Below are 15,117 nucleotides of genomic sequence, written 5' to 3' on the forward strand. Positions count from 1 at the left end.
CTGTCATACTGCATATGGGAAGCTAATGTTATTGTGATTAACAGCTTGTCCTCACTTGAGTAATACAGCTTGAGTCAAGGGTGCTTCTCTGTTCACATTAATCAAGCCAGACTAGCTCCAGTCAAAGTATTCACAGAATCATGGAATCATTAAGGTTGGGAAAGACCCTTATGATTGAGTCCAGCCATCAGCCCAGCGCTGTCAAGTCCACCACTAAACCATGTCCCTAAGAACCACATCTACACATCTTTTAAATGCCTTCAGATATGATGAGTCAAAGCTTGGGCAGCCTGTTCAAGTGCTTGACAACTCTTTCCATGAAGAAATTTTCCTTAATATCCATCATAAACCTTTCGAGATGCAATTTGAGTCCATTTTTTTTTGTCCCGTCACTTGGGAAAAGAGACCAACACCCGCATCGCTACAACCTCCTTTCAGACAACTGTAATGAGTGATAAGGTCTCCCTTGAGCATCCTTTTTTTATCAGCCGCTCCTCATACGACTTGTACTCCAGACCATTCACCGACTTCTTACCATAAAATGGCTGTATGGAGTAACTGTGGTAGTTGAGCACATGTAGCTGTGGGAGCTACTGCTTCTCTACTGTGAGTTTTGGCAACAGCACTGCAGCTTCTCTTCGTAACTACGTAACTTCAGCCAGCAGGCTAAAACCATGGACTTCAAACTTTTCATCAATGCAAGTTAAAGAAGAGGTGGAAACTTGGCTTCCAGTTTGAATTTACAGTGAAAAAGATTAACTAGAGCAACAACTTGCTTTTAATGGAACAGAGCACGTATAATGGCGCACACCAAGTTACCTTCCGTAATTGGTGCTGAGAAGTTGTTGCCTTTCTTGAAACCACTTGTGAGTCAGGGTGAGTGTAGCTTCTTTATTGACCTACTTAATTATGTATTAGCGTTGGGGAGAACTTTTATTGAGAGTGTTGCAAATGAAAAAATACTGGTTCTGATAAACTGTCATCTTTTTATGAAATTTGAATTGAGTAACTGTTCTTTAGTTGCAGATTGGAAGCCTTGTTCAGTTCAAGTGTCCTGCTCCCCGAAGGTATCTTATCCGTTCCCCATATTGCAGTTTGGGTTGTTTTTATATCTCCAAGATATTTTTCATGTTTTACTATAAATAAACCCTTCCTGTTTGATGCTGTTATCCCATTTGACAAGTATCTACAAAGTAACAGTTAGTTCTAATCCTGTTTCCTCTGTGTGTCTTGACCTTTACTGAAGAGTGTTAGTTGCACGCTGTGGACATTCCTGAAAAGAACAGACTTTGGGTTGTGTTAGTCTTAAAATGAACCTTGAGAAGACTAGTAAAGGTTAGGCACCCTCGGTTGTGTTTTAAGTTTAAAGAAACAAAACAAAGAAGCCCCAAAAGAAACAATCAGCAAAAGAAACCACGCACACACACAGGAACCCAACAACACCCCTTCCTCCCCCCAACACAAAACCAAAACACCAAAGCCTTTGGGCTTCTAACTTTCAGAAAATATTTTCTGGCTCCAAATATATATTCCTAGATTGCTTCAACTGCCTGTTAATCCAATCCCCTTTTGTAAAATGACAACCCTGATCAACTCTCCCTAGCACTGAACTCAATTGAATGCACCCTACTAAGGAAATTGAACATTGCAAGCCTCAATAAGGTGATAGCAATAAAAATTTTAAAAGTAAGTGTGGTTAGAAGATGACATAAGAACAAAGGTTGAGCAAGCAATCAATCTTGGGGTTTATTTTTAAATAATTTAGGGATATATTGTTCTCAGTTTATTTTTCTAAAAGACTGAGAGCCAAGATGTATGCCAAGGAAGGAAGTACTTAGTGTGGAATACATACAGTTCTCATGGATGCTCTTTGTGCCCGGATTGGAAGAGGTGGGAATACATCTTCCTTCTTCCCCTTATGTGATAGAAAACCACCACAAAGGGTACACACAGCTATTCTGCACTAGCTTGTGAAGTTGACCAAACACATAGAGGGAACAGGTTGTCTTAGGGTTCATGCCATATGTGCTGCGTAGCTTGTTGGGCAGTGGGAAAGTAGTTTGTCCTTTCTAAATCAGTTTGTGCTTGGTTGAGCAATGCACGCTGGGCTCCTGCAGGCTGTTTGGTACATAATTCTGCTGTGTGCCAGGACTACTAGAATGGGACATACACATACAGGATAAATGGCTTCTTTAGAGGTGCTGGGTGGAAGGTATTTGCCCATAAGTGGAACAGTGGTTGTTAACTTGTCCTCTTGCTGCTACTGTACTGGGGGAAAATGAGCTTCTCCTTGTGCTGAGATGCCCCTTGTGCTCCCAGGGTGAGTGGCAGACTGGCCTCCCGCTGACTCACCGCATGAGGTGAACTTTGCATAAACAAAAGACCTGGCAGCAGTGACACAGTTGTGTGGACAGGTGCAGAAGAGCTTTAAAAGCAATTGACTTAGCTTCTAATCTGCCTTCATAAATAAATTATAGTAGTACTAATAGCTATTCTTGTGCTATGAAAGGGGTGTTATTACACCTCTGGGTAAAGTTACACTATGTAGGCTGCAGTTTTTCAATTCTACAGAGGGAAAGACCCTTGTTTGCATGGAAAGAAGCACCCTGATTCCTCTTCATTGACTGCAGCAAAAACAAGAGGGAAACTGATTCTTCTTATGACTGAGCTACCTAAAAAAACCACAAAACTGGAGGAAATTGAGAACTGCTTCAAGTTGGTTTGGCTGTTATAACACAGTAAAGCGAATTCCTTCCATCTGCAACTATAGGCTTTGCAGTGAGGACTGAACATCTGAATAAGGCTCTGCGGTAGTATCAGGGTCACGTTAATGCTCAAGAATTTGTTTCCCTGCTTGCAACCTGCTGCCCACTTGGAGTTTAGAGAAACCCTTGGCTCATTTTACTTGTTCATATGAAGGTGACGCTGGGGCAGGGAGGAGAATTCTTGCCTCTGATACAGTTGAGCAGGTGGGAAGGGATGAGAGCAAGAAGGCCCCAGAGAGGTTGGGCTTTCTTCGTCCTCTACTTCCCTCTATTGTCCTCTTATGCTGCAGGAGAAACAGTCTGCTGTTGTCAAAGTATGCCAGTGCCCTTAATACAATCCTAGAGTATTTTATTTATAAAGCAAACAGTTATGCTTGTCAACGTATATATAGCAAAGAGCTTTCATAGGGCACTTGTGACTGCTTGCTTAGCCTGTTTGCATCATTGTTTTGAGTAATCTCTGTAAAATGTATTTTTCTGAAGAGCTACTTGTCCATATAAACCTTTGTTATCTTGGTTCCACATAGCACATCCATACAAAGCCACTGGTAAAGATTATGAAAAGTTTACAACTAATGGGGGAAAACTGGAGGCCAGATTTGATAGTCACGCAAAGTGAAAATGTTGATTTGAATTTTTGGAAAGCTAGACCATCGCCTTAGCTTTCTTGTTTTCTCTCAAACTAAACCATGGCAACAACTGTAGAAATCGAGTATACTAAAGAAAAGCCCGTGTTAGTTTCAATCTAGATAAATTCTAGAAAAAAATAAACTCCAGTAGAAATTATCTACTTTAAAGTGTCCTCTACTCTAATTCATTGATGCCTTCCTCCAACCTGCTTTCTAATACTGTTTTGTACGTGTTATGTACTTGTGACATTCCCAAATCTTTGTTCGCGAAGCCTAGCCATGATGACTTGTGACAGTGCTGCTGGTTATCTGTACAGTTCTCTAGTCAGACCAAACCTTGACTTTCTGTAATTTGTAAAGACAGAAGGAACCAATTAATGGACCAGGTTCTCCATTATTTTAATGGTAGAGTAAAATTATGTGTTTGTGTGTGTGCGCGCGTGTGTGTGTTTGCTGCACTCATCACAGCTTGAACTCCCTTTTTTCTAGATTGTGCTTGTGGAGTAGAATTACATTAATTGCTATGAACAAGTCCTATGCAGTGTGTAACATATGCCTCTGTATTTTCCCTACTACCATTAACTTGCTGTATCAACTAATAACATTTCAATCCTTCTCATTTTATGCCACTTGCAAGTGCCGTTATTCAGTTTTCTTAGTGGTTCCAGTATTGACAGTGAACTTGAATGGATCAACCAAGATGACATGCTGATTGCAAGTACACTGGTCTATTTGAATGACATCTGTGCATGACCTTTAGCAGAGTTCCTAATTCAACCTAAAAGGTCTTCATTCAGGAGAAAGGGACTAATTTCTGTGAAAATGGATGTGAAAAAAACTTTTCATACTGATACTTTCTATGCAAGACCAGTGAAGAGCTAGAGAGACACTTAGTCTGATCTTTAATGAAAAGAGCATCTTCACTGTTGCTGATACTATTTTGTTGTTGCTGGAGCCTTTGTAGAGGTCACTTGTCTTCATTTTCCTTTTCTTTTATTGCCTCAGATTCCTGATCTGAAGAAGGGTGATGATGATAGCCTGCACACTGGAAAGAGGGATGGCAGGGAAGCAATAGAAGGTGAATAGCATTCTGTTTGGTGTCTGGCATCACACATCACTAAGTTTCTAGCGCCTTTTTTTAAGCATTAGATCTGGCCAGCAAGCTTCTTAGATTCCTGAACTGGGGTAGATGTGGAGAGTTTGTGTGAAAGTACTTCTGTCTGACATGGTGTAACTTGGGAACGTGGTATGTGATCATCCAGGTCATAGCACAGAATATGAAGACATTTTTGTACTAGTTATTTGTTCATTAAGGATGAATGTCACAATCAGAGGATGAAATTCTTGTTAAGAAACTTCATATTTGTAGAAAACCCATTTTAGCTATAGGCCTGATTTTAATTGCTAAAATAGTACTGAATCTGAAGGGTAGTCTCTTGATCCCCTGTAAACTTCATGCAGAGATGCAGAGGATATCTCATTGATCACCATCACCAGTTACAAGCAAATACAAACCAGCAGTAATCCAACCATGTCCAGGGAAGAACACTACCTCCATAGGAAGAACTGCTGGGGGAACTCTTGAATTCTCCTGGGTTTGGTCAGGTAGATCTACTAATGTAACATCCGACTGAGGTGCAGTGTGTCTCATTTGCTATCGATTGGCTACATCTTCTACCCCCCCACTCACTTTGGAGCAATGTGCACCATTGAAAGTGTACACCTAGGTGATTCTTCCTCTTCCAAAATTATAGGAGTCATATAGCAGTGATTGTACAGACTTAATTTCTTGATGTCACTTCTAAAGAAGCTTATCCTTGTTTTTTGGAAAAGTGTGGGAAATCCGCAGCTGTGAGGCTTTTGACTGGGGCTCCCATTAATAGAGCTTTGATGCTGTAAAGGAGCTCCTTTCCTATCTTACTGGATTTTTTTTTTCCTGAAAGCAATCTCAAACCATTCTCTAACATTTTCTAGGTATTTCCCTTTGCTCATATAGTATCTCATCTGAAGATATGCAATGTACTAACCCTCTGCAGTTTGCAGAAGACTCTATTGACAGTATAATCACAGAGAACTAAAGAATCTGTTTCTTCCTGCAGACTCAAACCATTTATCCGTAGGGCCTATGAGACAGCCTTTGTTGGTTTGCTACTCTTTGTACAAAGGCAAAAGATATGCAGGAAGATGTTAACCTCGCGGTACTCAGAAAAATGCTTTCATTGTCTGAATTGGGTTATATTTTCAGAAACTGAATGCAAGCTGATCTAAGTTGAATTGTAGTCAATGAGTTGCCCTACCCACCAAAATATATCAATTAAAGCTGTATTATTTGAACACATAATGCCTTTTGTGCTCATAAAGGTGGAGGGATATACACAAGCAAAATAGCTGACATAACTCTTCAGGTTCCAAATGTTTTTATTTTATCTACAGTTTAAAATTGAGACCATAGTACACTTTCCTTTTGGTATAACACTAAATTTTCAATATTTTTTTATGATGCTAAAAGTTCAGAAAACTTCTGCTTGGATTAAAACTTACTATAGAGTTCCTTTCCCTTGCATCTTCACAAGCTCTTCATTAATTCATGCTTAAAATTCAAGTTTTCCTGAAAGATGATTTAAATTTCCCTAGTTGTATGGCTATAGCTTGTACCTTCCTGTAGGTGCATGCAGTTGTCAGGTGGGAATTAGAAAGGCTGGAAGGGCAGATCCGTGAGTCTTTGAGATACTGACTTTATTCTGCTAAGAAGTGATAGATTTCTTCATGTGGAAAGCAAATGATGGTTGATAAATAGATCATTATGCAAGTGCAGGTGAGCAGAAGGGCAGTGTTCCAGGAGCAGCCCAAGCTGTGTGGGTTACAGTGTTGGACTTAGTGACTTAATGGGAAAGACCTGTTCTGTGCTGTTGCTTGATGTATGTGCCATGTAAATAAGTCCTTTGAAAGTCCTTTTTCTGTCTTGGAAATATAGGAATGGGAATTGGACCTCTTTTAAGAGCGGTGATATGCTAGGTTATTCCTGTGTTGTGTAGGATATTGGAGTGCTGTAGTAATCTTCAGGACTGTTTTTCAAAAGTGATTCCTGTGAACAATATGAGAAGTTGAGTACTTTGTCCCAACTGGTATGGGAATGATAATGCTGTGTTTGATCTTCATATAAAGAGTAAGAGTCAGGATGCTGGAATATCTCCTTTATTTCCAGTTCATGTCATTGATTTCTTGCTGTGGAAAAGTCCCGTAATCATGATTGCATTTTTAAGCAGGGAAGACCAAAAAAGGAGCAGGAAGATTGTTTGCTCTCATATATGAGCAGTGCCTGTTGCAGGTGGGTACTTTTGTAGGATGTCTTTTCTTGACATATGAAAAGTAAATGTTAGTAGAAGAAACCTGTGAGACCAACTTATCTGTCTGGAAGGGCAGTTTTGCTGATTTCTGGTATTTTGTTTGGAAGGTCATTCCTGCTGCTCTGTTTACTGCCTCATTATGCCTTCAACAAGGAGCTGTGTGCTGACCTTTGAGGGCAGTCCAGGTGGACAGAGGAGCAGGAGGAAATGCTTGTTTGTTATCTGCACTAACTGGTCCCATACGAGGAACTGCTGGTTTGTTGAAACATGGGAGTATTGCCAAATTCCTTGACGAAGAAGCATAAGAGGAGCCTTCAAATGCGAGACAAATCTCTCTGACACGTGGCTGTTAAATAATTAATTTCCCAAAAGGATTTGAAAAGAACGTTTCAAAACACTGACTACTGTAGATCTGTATTTGTGTTAAACCCATTGTACTAGTGAGGTTGGCTTTGTTCCACACACTGTAACTTGGAGAGAAGAAGCTGTGTTGTAGACAGATTATGTCAGGATAAAAGACAGAAAAAAGTTGTGAAATTAAATGTTTGAAGTGTACAGCTGTTTTGGTTTTTTCTGAAGGGAGGGTTGCTTTTAACTTGCAGCATGGAGATAGTTTAAAAGGAATAGTGGCTAAAGAAATGAACAAAACTTGTTTCTGAGTTTCTTCACCCTCTAGCTCAGGACTGCACTAGAGAAGGCATCATCAGTTGAAATATCTTGTTTCAGGAATACATATGCTGACTTAAAATTTCTTCTCCTGAGGAAAAATCATGTGTTACGTTTTGTGGGTGTTATGTTAGAAAGGGAGAATCTGTTTGATTAAACTTGAATGATCAGTGTGTGTTTAGAGAGGGAAGACAATACGGGAGTAGGAGCCAGAGTGAACCTGGAAATCGAGGTGGTGTGCCAGTACACATGCAGTAATTGGAAGGCTCATACCCAGATCAGCTGCTGGCTCAAATAGCAGAGACGTGCCTTAATGTATATTTTAACCACAAGGTTTTGGTTCCTCTATCATAGCCTCTGTGAGAAAAGCCCATTCTGGCTTTCAGTGTACCTTGAAGGTTTCTGCACTTAAGATCATACATTAAATCTGATTCTGATCTTGGTTCCCAAAGCAATTTCAGCTTGGCTGTTTTACATCCTAGCTTGGCCATATTAAACTGCCTATAGTTTATTTGTCTTGTGTTTTTCACCTGAAAACACTGATGACACTCCATCAAAAAGGATGAATCACCTTTTCATCAATAGTGTTTTGTTGTCTTAATTCTGTAAGAAAATTAAATGAACCATGTTCATGGAGCTGAGGCACAGCAAGCAGCAGAACGTTGTGTAATATCAGCCTTCAAAATTACAGCCATAGAGTTTTAATAAAGCAATGTATTTTTCACTTACTACACTAGCCACTTTATGCACATGTACATGCAGGTTTTAATTCTGTGACTAAGCAAGCATTGAGGCTGAATTGCAAATAGATTTACAAGAAGATCAAAGCAAAGATAAACCTTTAGCTTTGTAACAGGCATGATGATTCTAGTCGTTATTTTGTGTAACTCAGCATGGTGTAACAGTGACTACACTGGAGATTATTTTTATTCCAGTAGAGGATCTGGCGTAAATGTTTGAGGGAAACAAAAAAAAGTGAGGGGAAAAAACCATGTGTACTATCAATCTTCAGTTTGGTTTTTAAATCTGTGATTTTTATCTTGAAGTTATGTTGACAATTTAGTAAGTGTTGGGAGGAGGTGGTTGTTACCTCTTTAAAGTGGAAGCTTTCTTTGGATACTTTAGTATTCGAAATGGCACATTTATGAAGTGTTCCTCTTAGCAAATCATTCCTTGCCAGTCGCTCTGTATAGTGCATAACTGCCTTTGAGCAGTTGTCAGTGAGCTTCGCTTTCAGCAACTGGTGTGTGACCAGTGCTCTATAAAAGAACACTGCCTTGTGTGCTTGTCTGGAGACTGTTTCTGTACACTGCATACCCTGCCTGAACTCTCTGCATCTAGAAGGTGAGCAATGGGCTCTGTGGCCAGCATAGGACTCCTTCTGTCCCTGCCCATCTAGGGATGGTAGATGAAACCATCCTTCCTGTCCACATTCCTTGTTGTGTGGGCTTTTTTAATAAATGACCAGCTCTGATTTGAAGAAAAAAAGAAGTGTATTTTAAAACAGTGTTTGAATCTTGGTTTAGATTTATTTTTTCTTTGCTGTTTCTTAGTTAAGAGCAGAGAGACGCTTCCTCTTCAGTTTTGGGGCTGGACCCTCAGTAGAAGAAGCTCTACTGTTTCTCTTCAAGAGTATGTACCTCTTGCACAAAGGTCATAAATCAAAGTTCCTTGCTGAACTTTGAGATCTGTTTGCTTGCCTTACTGCATTACTATGTCAAGGAGCAATCTGATGTGCTGCAACACTTGGAAGACTGTGCATTGAGTTCTCCCCTGTGGAAGCCTCCATGCAAGCTTTGTCCCACAGAGCCAGGCTGTTGGAAGAGCCTTTGCATGCCATCTGGCTGAAGTGTTGTCTCACAAGCTTCTCAGTCACACCCTTGGCAGGCAGAAAGAAATTGTAAGGAAAGAAGATACTCACAGCAACCTAGGTTGTGAGTGATTTCTGTCCTTCAGCTGACATTTTCTTCCACTGCTGTTGGGTTATGTGGCAGTTCCACTTGGAGAAGAATTTGAACGGGTAAAAAATACACCACTTTCAAGTAAAAAGCCCCTAATGAGGCAGGACTGGAGTACCTCAAGCTCTTCGTGTCCCTTCTGGGTTCTACTGTGGTGCAAGCAGTTGCAAAGACAATGAAGCAGCAATATTGATAACAGAGGAGGTTATTGTCTAAGCCTTCAAATACGATCAGTAAATTCAAATACTAAGAAGTGTTTATTTACACTGGCGTTCTGCTTTCCAGCTTTTTAGGCAAGATTTTAGAGAAGTTCTAAGTGCCTGCACAGAACCTCAAAAACCTCTGGCACAGTGCCAGCAGGCAACCTAACAACTGTGCAGTCTGCCTTTGATGGGTCTGATATAGCAACCAGAACTCATGCTGTTACTGTGCTTCTCTTAATTCTGAGTGGCTGAAGTCCTGTGAGAAGTCCAGCTGACCATCAAGAAGAGTTGTTTTTAAAAAGCTCTAGGTCTTCCTTAGGCAAAGAGCAAGCGTGAGCCTGCATGAGTTAAAAGGAGAGTATTTCAATCCATTGTAAATCAGAAGTGTGTATGGCTTAGAGGGTGAAAAGAGGATAATTTTGCCTCCATTGTTTTGCAAGCTGATAAATACTGCATCCAAGTCAGTGGGTCACATGGATCTTGTTTTGAGAAAGTTGAGGCAATAAAGGTGGAAAAGAGAATTCAGAAAGGAATTTTCTAGCTAAGGTCAAGGAAATCACTGACTCTTGTGATAGGCTGTCTTTTTTGTTCTGTGATTTCTCTACAGTTTTCATCAGTTTGTCATGGAATAAAGTTCTGGTACCTGGTATACTTAATGTAATATTGTAACCCCTGCTTAAATCTTGAAAAATTTCCCGATATTTTTCTTGTGATTCTGTTGTGCTGGTAATACTGTCATAAAGTTGACAGAAATATCAACAGTGTGTATGCTTCTGATCTTGTGATGCCTGTCTACTCCTGACATCTGCATGCCTTGTTTGTATGATGGATCTTTATTTTGTTACTGCTATGACAAGTCAGATTGTGCCTTTTAAAAGTAGCAATAACTATTTCTCCTGTACCTACTTGAAATGGTGTGTCTGCCTGCTACCCTTCATAATTTGCAAAGCATTGAATAGGAAAGTGTCTTGGGTTATTAGAGAAGCACAGCCTACCTTTTGTAGCTGCCAGAGGTCTTTTTGGAAACTTGAATCAACGAGTGTAAACTTGGAGCCAGTTGATGATGCAAGGTTTCCATGTACCATGTAAGCTAAACCTCTGTTTCATAGGAAAGTTATTCAACACAAATAGTTCTAAGAATAACACACAGTTGCAGCAGACATGAAAAAGGAAGAAGCTGGTTACCTCTTTGCACAGAATTTCTGCAGTGTGTTTTTTGTGGATATCCATTCAGTCTGAGCAGTGAGAGGTTGGGCAAGTGAGTGCCTTTACATTCTCACCTGGACAGAGCTCCTGCTCAGCTGGAGCACACAAGCTGCAGGCTGTCTGAGCAGGTTGCAATGTTCCACCAGTGGATTAATTTTCTAAAAGCTTTGAGGAAATAGGAATGTAAGCACAACCAAACTAAATGTGAATCGAGAGGCAGTGATGTCCTTAGGTGTGGTGTAATATTGTTGTATGTAATATTGTTGGATACGTCTGTCTTAACAGAATGTGCACTTTCTGATGTGTATTCAATTATTTGATAAGAAAAAGTGGGAATTTTTGTAAATTTATATATTTGGATAACATTATCTTGAGGGGTTACAGACTGAACCCAGTAGAAAAATCACAGCTTGATACTTGATAGGTATCTCTGAACTGTAGTAGTTTATTTTTAATTCATGAAAGCCATTTGTTTGATTTGTAGTTTCTGACCTTATTGTCTCTCTAAAGAACATTTTGTGAAAGTCACTGATAGGGATTAAGAAGCTAAAATAAGCACTGGGACATAGTTCTTGTCTCTCAAGACCTCATGTGATGAGATGCTGTAAGATTACAGGCAGAGACAGGGAATTAAGAGAATGCAAGTGAAAAATGAGTAATGGTTTTGTTCTGAACAGTGTTCTCAGTGATAAAGGTTCCGTGGTTATTCACCATTAACTCTGATGATATAATACAGGTACTCAGTCAGCTTTTTGTTTCCATTATTGAAATTCAGATAGAATATCTTGTGCGTAAAAAGACTAAGTAGAAGCTATCTGCCGTGGCTTAAGTCTAAAAATAGTTTGTAGTATATCATTTCTAGTAATATGTAGATGTTTCTTTTGAGTGCACTAGTTATCTGAAATCAAAAGTAAGTATTACTGGAAAAGTACAGAAATGTTAGAAGCCATTATCCCCAGTTTTCTTGTTCTGCTGTTCTGCAGAGATTAGTTTCTTCTTTTTTATTTATTTACACCTCTGTGAAATGTAACTCTTGTTAACTAGAGGCTTTATTTAAAAACACTGCAGATTTTGTTAGGATTTAAATTACCTTTTTTCGGTTTCATAATTAAATACACTTTTCTAACAGTTTGTGCTGGAGATTGCTTTCTCTAGCAACTGTTAGTTTTTTTATCATTAGTCATTCTTCTCAAAGATAAATTGGCATCTCTTCTTGTCAGTAGCTGAAAATACAGGTTAAAGATATCGATGGCATGGATTTAGAGCAGCAAAAATAACGGGATTTTCTCTCTTGTTCTGAAATGCTTTCTTTCTAAAGCCCAAATTCTTGATTTTTGATTTGCAGCTAAGGAGGATAAACTTGCTATATATAGAAATTAAGGCTATTGAAAAACTACATGCTAGAAGGAGAGAAATTACGTGAAAATAGGGCTTCTTCCTAAATATGTGGATTAAACATGATTCACTTGAGTCAGATAACTTTCCTAATGTTAAGATGATCTAATTAGTACATATAAGTAATGCTCGTGGCGAAAGAACCCCAGTCACACCTGTGCACGTACTGTAGTCCTAAGAAAGTATGAGTCCCGAGCGTGAACAATGTTGATTGTCCTATAATTACAGAAACATTAATGACATCTTATATCAAAGAGGCCAATTGTGATTGAATAAATGCAACTTAAGACTGACATCTATTGACTTAGTTTATATTTGCTTCTTTGGATACTCAATTTTTCAGATCCTGGCCCCCGGAAGGTGATTGGAAGCGCCATTCCCTTGTCTCCAGGAACAAGTATCCTGGCCATCTTTTTCCTTCTTAGAGCTGCGTAATATGAATGGAGCAGAAACTTCCAGTGGGAAGCGAATATTCCCAGATATCTCTCTTATCTGTCATTTCCGAATTATGAGGCTCTATTTTATTAGTTCTGAAAGATATGCGATGATCTGTCCTATCAAAATTAATTCCATTTCTGTTACCCTACCTCTCAAGGTCATTTGATTTTTAACTTTGTTCTGACTTTGTATCATCCACAAAGTTTATTAATAGCAATTTCTTTTACTGTACTATGTGAATGGCTTGGTATTGTCTGGGTGTATTAGATTTGAAGTCTCTTTTTTTCCCTGCCCTTCTGGTATCAGCAAATTCCTTGAAAAGAAACTGTAGAAATTCAAATACCTGATGGCAAGTACGTGTTCATACCTTTGGTGTTTTATAAGAGCAGATTTGTAACCACTACATAATTATTGGGTTTGATTTTTTTTGAGTATCAATTTAAGATGGCCCTTGCTTGTGCTTAATATAGGTCACCCTGTCCTCATTTAAGCTTGTGTTTTGGGATTTCGACAGCAATATGCCACCCTAACCATCAAAATGAGAACTGGAGTAACATCATATGCGCTGTTCATTTAAGCTGTCATTGCTTCAACAACTTCATCAGTGGGATACAGAAGTTAATCCTTGCACACTCCCCTGGGTAAGGCATGTTGCAGGGTCATACTTGATGAAGGCATGGCAGGAGAGAGTTGTATGATGGATCAGGTGGTGTTTTGCTTTGTCCCAGAGTGAGTCTGTATGCCGCAATATGAAAGTTGTTTGGTTGTCTCTTTAGAAAGTGGTTGCTGTGCAAGCCCAAACTAACTGATAAGGGCTATCAATTGCCGCATTAGTGAACACTGCGGAACACTTAATACCTTATTTTGTTTCTCACTTGCTCTTTTCATGTTTGTTCTCCCAGCACTCATCTCTTCTGCCTTTCTGTGCTTGTACAGATGAATGTACTAGACTTCCTGGCTTGTGTATATCAAATACGGAATAATTTAATAAAAAACATAATCTAATATTCACGGAAACCTGACACCAGCTACTGCTTACTAAGATGCTTCCTTCTACTAAGGACGGAGCAAAAGTTTTCATGATACTTCTTATGTACATTTCTTATTCAGAAAGTCTGCTTCATAGTGCAGACCTTGCTTAGCAGTAGTGACAGAACCAGTTGAGGCATACTTCTCCAGAATGCCTTCTGCATCCTCACAGACCACCTCAGCAGAACGTATGACTGATGTGCATGCCAGAAACCTATGTTAAACTTCAAGAAGGTGGTGTAAATCCTTCATTATTTACTTTAGGAATAGTTGAGTGCAAATAACCGTCAAGATAGTGGATGGTTCTTGTTGCTTAAGAGAGACAAGTTTATGCAAGCTAGAAGAGTTGGTTAGTGCTGTTAAATTAGTACTGACATCTGGAGCCCCGCTGCCTTTTGTGAGAGCAGTGGAGATGACTTGTGTGAAGTGCTATTTCTTGAACAGTATGAAGTATTATGACAGAAACTTCCTGTCCTCATGGTTAACAGGAGGCTGTAGCATATCTGATGTTCACTGTTAGGGATGATGATGTCTGATTGGCTGAACACAGTTGGGACAGGGTTAAGGAAAATGGATAATATAAATGGTTTGCAGTCAAAAGTATTGTTTTTATTAGACTAGTTGACATACAGGGAAAACAGTAAAGGATTTGCATACAGAAATCCTTTTTCAGGCTTAAAACATAAATTGCAATATTCAGTTTAAATTCAGGTTGAGAACAGCTAATTGAAGGTTGATTTATCTATTTGTCCATTTAGCCTGTCAGAGGAAGGAGAGTTGGTACATATGTATTTAGGGAGAGTAGGGATACAGAACAGAGAATGACAAAATTGTCTATGGAACACTAATGTATGTTGGAGGTACACAGGCATTATGGAGGTGACAGATACAATACTTCATAATCATCCTTTCCAACTATCTTCTGACTGGTTTTAGTATATTATAGTGTAGAATTTCCTTGAGAGGAAGCAGAAGTTACTCATATGAATCTACCAACATGGAAAACATGCATGTATGCTCAGGACAGATATATGGTGTTTCTTCTTCTCAATTAACTTTCTACTGTAAGACCATCAGTAACTTCTTCCCAAAAGCTTCTTGGGGATCTCTTGCTAGCTGGAGCTGGTTGGTAGCTTCTGTGCTTTGTTTTCAGCTGAAATGAATGGTTTTGTCAAGTGACTAGGTAGGGACAGTATTTCTTAAAGATATACAGGCTTAAAATTAATAAAACCTACAAGTAGACCAAGGAAGCATGAAGAAAAAATAATTTTGGGGATGTATGTGTGTAGGAAAAAGCTTAAAGTATTGAAACAAGACTAGTATTCCTTTTGCACAGTGACTTGCAGTGAATGAACTGTAACCATTTTTTTTTGCTAAGCAGTTCCTCTGTGGTGCTGCTCCTGCACACTGTAGAAAAAGCTTTATTGTTTTGTGTTCTGAACAACAAGAAACCGCATCTAGAAGAGACGCGACTGCCTGAT

General features: G+C 39.2%; 1 protein-coding gene across 4 annotated transcripts in view; it reads left to right on the forward strand.

Annotated features, from left to right (window-relative positions):
* Nucleotides 1-15,117, forward strand: part of AGPAT4 (1-acylglycerol-3-phosphate O-acyltransferase 4) — a 71,102-nt gene that overhangs the window by 16,533 nt on the left and 39,452 nt on the right. The window contains exon 1 of one of the 4 annotated variants that reach the window (XM_039380805.1): nucleotides 4,409-4,472. The exons of 2 other annotated variants lie outside the window; for them this stretch is intronic. The gene's annotated coding sequence lies outside the window, so the exon portion shown is untranslated. Of the gene's footprint in view, nucleotides 1-4,408; nucleotides 4,473-13,229; nucleotides 13,249-15,117 lie in introns of those variants that run through there. One more of the 4 variants, XM_039380807.1, reaches the window with a different exon arrangement.

Source organism: Pipra filicauda, unplaced genomic scaffold, assembly GCF_003945595.2.
Source record: "Pipra filicauda isolate LSUMZ 115617 unplaced genomic scaffold, ASM394559v2 scaffold202_size1376763_pilon, whole genome shotgun sequence".
In the NCBI taxonomy this organism is placed as follows: Eukaryota; Metazoa; Chordata; class Aves; order Passeriformes; family Pipridae; genus Pipra; species Pipra filicauda.